The sequence below is a fragment of the Armigeres subalbatus genome, unplaced genomic scaffold (assembly GCF_024139115.2).
Source record: "Armigeres subalbatus isolate Guangzhou_Male unplaced genomic scaffold, GZ_Asu_2 Contig1343, whole genome shotgun sequence".
Lineage (NCBI taxonomy): Eukaryota > Metazoa > Arthropoda > Insecta > Diptera > Culicidae > Armigeres > Armigeres subalbatus.
This window is the reverse complement of record NW_026942114.1, coordinates 64,520-69,041: the sequence shown is the minus strand read 5'-3', so window position 1 is coordinate 69,041 and position 4,522 is coordinate 64,520. Positions and strand designations below refer to the sequence as shown.

Here is a 4,522-nt window from a genome sequence, read left to right as displayed (position 1 = left end):
GATGTGATTTTTTTTGGATTTGGATTGGATTTGAATTAAATTTAAATTGGATTTGGATAGGATTTGGATTTGATTTGGATTTGATTTGGATTTGATTTGGATTGAATTTGGATTAGATTTTATTTAAATTGGTTTTGGACTGAATTTGGATTGGATTTGGGTTTGGATTGGATTTGGATTGAATTTGAATTGGATTAGATTTTATTTGGATTTAATTTTGAGTTAGATTTAAATTTGGATAAGATTTGGATTGGATTATATTTGGATTGGATTTCGATTAGATTTGGATTGGATTGGAATTGGATTGAATCTGGATTTGGATTGGATTTGGATTGGAGTTGGATTTGATTATATTTGGATTGGCTTTCGAATAGATTTGGATTGGATTTGGAATGAATTTGGATTGGATTTGGATTAGACTTTATTCGGATTGGATTTGGATTTAAATTTGAGTTGGATTTGGATAGGATTTGGATTGAATTAAGATTGGATTATATTTGGATTGGATTTCGATTAGATTTGGATTGGATTGGAATTGGATTGAATCTGGATTTGGATTGAATTTGGATTCGATCATATTTGGATTGGCTTTCGATTAGATTTGAGTTGGTTTTGGATTGGATTGGAATTGGATTGAATCTGAATTTGGATTGGATTTGGATTGGACTGCATTCGGATTGATTTTGGATTGGATTTGGATTTAATTCGGACTTGATGCGGATTGGATTTGGATGGGATTTGTATTGGATTGCCATATTTTCAATCGAAGATTGATTCATAAGGATTGGTTAATAATGTTCGTCTTGGATCAAAGATATTTGCAATGAGGGTACCTCAATGAAATTTGCAATAAAACACCTCAAGAGTAGAGGAGGGGGAGAATGTAGTGGATAAGATTGGCATTAGATGTTATGATAAAATTATAATAGCAAAATGCCATTACCATCAATCCCTTGAAATCTGCATTTGACATATGTTCTAATGATATGCACTCATTTAAGGAGTAACTCGAATCAACGTGTATTGAGCTAATTTGAGCTCCATGGTAACGCACAAATGTTTTTGGTTTTCTCGAGTTCGTGTCAGAACGAATCGACGACGGAAATCAGCAACTGAAGAGAATTATACTCAAGTTGAACTCAGTTCAGGTTCGTGGGAAGACTGGTTTGTTGTTTCCGTAAAAGCGCATACTATGATGTAAAATAAAGCGTCGCTTTGGGTGTTTTCGTGTTGGGATTTCCGCGCATCAAATAGGTACTAAAAGTGGATGACTGCTAGCGCCTCTGCAGGAAAAACAATTGCATTTAATAGAGTAAGATCAGCAGAATAAAAATAAAAGGGATCGCTTCGCAAGATCCGTATTGAACTATTTACGGTGGCTGCCTGGTTAGTCGGTCTGTTTTAAATTAAATATTTAGTTAAAAAAAACAGCTGTACAGATTATGATCCTATTATAATTAGAAATCCTTCCACGTTCATCATTTTATCATATTTTTCGTTGCTTTCAGTGCAATACAGTCCCGAGCGTCAAGCCATATCAAAATTTCAACTCAGTTATATCAAAGGTTGTTATTTAAAACAACGTGTGTTATAATTAGATAATTCGATGAAAATGTATCTTCGACCAGTTTAATGCTATATCATTATTCGTAATTGATTTTTTTTTTTTTGAAACAAATTTTACGACCGTGATTGTAATGAATGATCGCGTGACCTCTCTCAATAAAAATGAAAATCTTAGTACTGGTCAGTTCTACTCAAAGTATGAGGGAGTAGATAATCGAAAGATAATTGAAAACCAACAGATGGTAAGCCGTTCACTAGGGAGCGATGGCAATAGCAATACAGTGTGAAAGAAAGGTATGAAGACCATCTATTGAACAGCACCAGGGAATCAATATTCGAGCAACGCCTAACAATATACCCTTTGTCGTCAACAGAGTTTGTTACTGACAAACGCACCTAGCGACAAACCTTTATCAGAACCCGAACACAATATGACAAGAATCATTTGCCTTGCATGCTCTGATATTTCCGAGAATACGATGCTCATTTTGTAATCATTGTTCGATTCTCGAATATTTCCATAAAAGCAGAAACTATGATAGCATAAAACCAAAATTTGCTCTAGAAATAATGCAAAATAACGGGATGAAAAGTTAGCAACAAGATTGTCTTCTTTTTTGTTGCTGACAAAAAATTTCGAATCTTTGTCATTATTATCTCCGACAAAAACAAAGCTTTGTCGTTGGTTCTCTTTTGTCGCTTGTTTCGCAAGCGCATTTCAGAAAAATTGATTCCCTGAACTGCACACAATCGAAGCGTGAATATTCTTGCCTAAAGCCTGTCTTGGCACGGTGGTTTCCATACCACTAACCAAGCCGTCCACAACCAGGACGTTGTTATTATCTTGGTGACTCGCACATTACAAAATATTGCAAGATTGAGTATTGCTCTGATAAGGTACTCTAGCCGTTCTACAAAAGATATTTTAGTTACTAGATAAAGATTATCGCTTCGGTTCCCTTTGTTCCTCTGTCCGAAACATGTGTGGTACATACCTGTCAAATCGTATGGATTTTCCTTCTTTGACATTTAGCTCCCCTATCCTCGCCAGCATAGATGTTCCGGACAGCGACGACAGCGACAGTCTTTATCTAGTAACTAAAATATCTTTTCGTTCTACCTATGAACAAATCGTGACAACCATTTGCCCTTAGCGTGAGTGTCTTACTGTTTTTTCTTTTTCGCATGGCTACACATAGGGGCTGTCAACTTACGTATTTACGATTCGTCTGCCTAAATTGAGAAAACGAGAAGGTTGTATCAAAGATACGACCGTAAATTGAACAGTGCGTGCGTTTGACAGTTTTCCCATGTGAAAACTACACTGACAAAAATCCAATCATATCCATTATGTGTGGCACACATAAATTTTGAGTATAGCATTTCCCACATAACGGCTATGTGAATTCGTATATCATATATGTGGAAACACACATAACCCTTATTAACTAATAACCTTTATGTGGATTCTCCTATAGCGGGTGGTTATTAACGCACACATAAAAATTATTTGTAATTTTTTTTAGATTTTTGCCAATTGAAATGTTTGGATTTTTATTAGTGTACTAGGGTAAAGTGTCCAATAGTGGACCCCCAACCAATAGTGGACCCTTCAGCTATTTTTGCATTATTAGGATAAACTGCGAATCGGATCATACTTTTTCGCTTTCCATTCCATTTTAGATTTGTTGCAGCGTTCAGTTATCAAAACAGTAAACTAACTACTTTTACACAGAGCAAAGTTTTATTTGCACTTCTCGTTAGTTTACCGTCCCTTCTCCCCTATCCATCCACCACCATCCATCCAGTCCCTTGTTGAATCCCTTCAATGACCTACTTGACCTCCGGCTCTACAGTGTTGCTGATACTACAGTAAGGACGTCGATGACAGAAAATATATTAAAATCGTTTATGATTGTTATATAAGCCTTGCGATCCTTCGGGAAGGAAAAACATAAATTGTAAAGCAAGTTATGTCAGAAGTAATTCTGGCACAAGTCAAGCTAGATAGCGTTTTGACGGGCCTAGAATTTATATCCAAAATTACCCAACCATTTCTTTGCTCAATAATACCAAACGCTACAGTTTTCGAATAAACACAAAACGCGATGGGGAACATTTTCCTGCATTAAATTTTATTCATTTCATTCAGAATTACATTTGCACTGCTTATTTTTTACCTTGACCTTTGTTCTCTTCATTGGATTGTTTTATTGCTTCTTTTATAATTTCCGCCCTCTCATCACCCTTGGCATTTGGATTGGAATTGATAGCTTGGCGAATTGCAGCGCCGTGTTCGTCGTTTTTGTTCGGCATTTTTACCTAAAAATGAAAGTAATTAGCGTGAATATTACTCGCGAATGATTGTTTATCGTGGTAGTTTTTATGTATGTCCGAAATTTTACCGATACTGATTCTAATTTTGAAACTGTCAAACTGTCAAAATTACTCACAATTTCCTGGATTCTATTGGGGTTACTATTCTCTTCCAGAACTCAGATATGAATGATGTATTGTTCAGCTTCATTCACCCCTTATATAGGAACCGAATCGATAATAATATATACCTATATATAAAGAACATAAGGAAAGAAGTATTGACAACACCGACGCACTGGCTGCAGTTTTGGTTTGACTGAGCTAGCAAAAACGACGCATTGCAACAAAGTAGTATCATGCTGAAGGCGAACGGCTGTTGCATCTGTATTTTTAATCGCGGGGGTTCCCGCGTGTAATTCAAACTGGTAGCAAAGGATTGAGTAACTTTCATAATCAAGCTGGTCTTCCAAATGCTTTAAAAAAATCTAAAGGCAATCTATTATCATTGAATGACCACAGATTCACACTTTTTAAAGCGGAATCTCAGCAATTTGTTCAACTTTAACCGAGATTCGCACAGCCGAGATATCTGTCAAACATGCTGAAAATCAGCAAATAATTTGCTGAAACCCAGCTA

The 4,522-nt window shown here is 36.0% G+C and overlaps 1 long non-coding RNA gene across 1 annotated transcript; it reads right to left on the bottom strand.

Annotated features, from left to right (window-relative positions):
* Positions 1-3,680: 3,680 nt before the first annotated feature.
* LOC134202671 (uncharacterized) lies at positions 3,681-4,182 on the bottom strand. The gene is made up of 2 exons (XR_009977298.1): positions 4,020-4,182; positions 3,681-3,888 (listed from the first exon to the last, which is right to left on the bottom strand). It is a non-coding gene; the product is annotated as an uncharacterized LOC134202671 (long non-coding RNA).
* Positions 4,183-4,522: the final 340 nt, after the last annotated feature.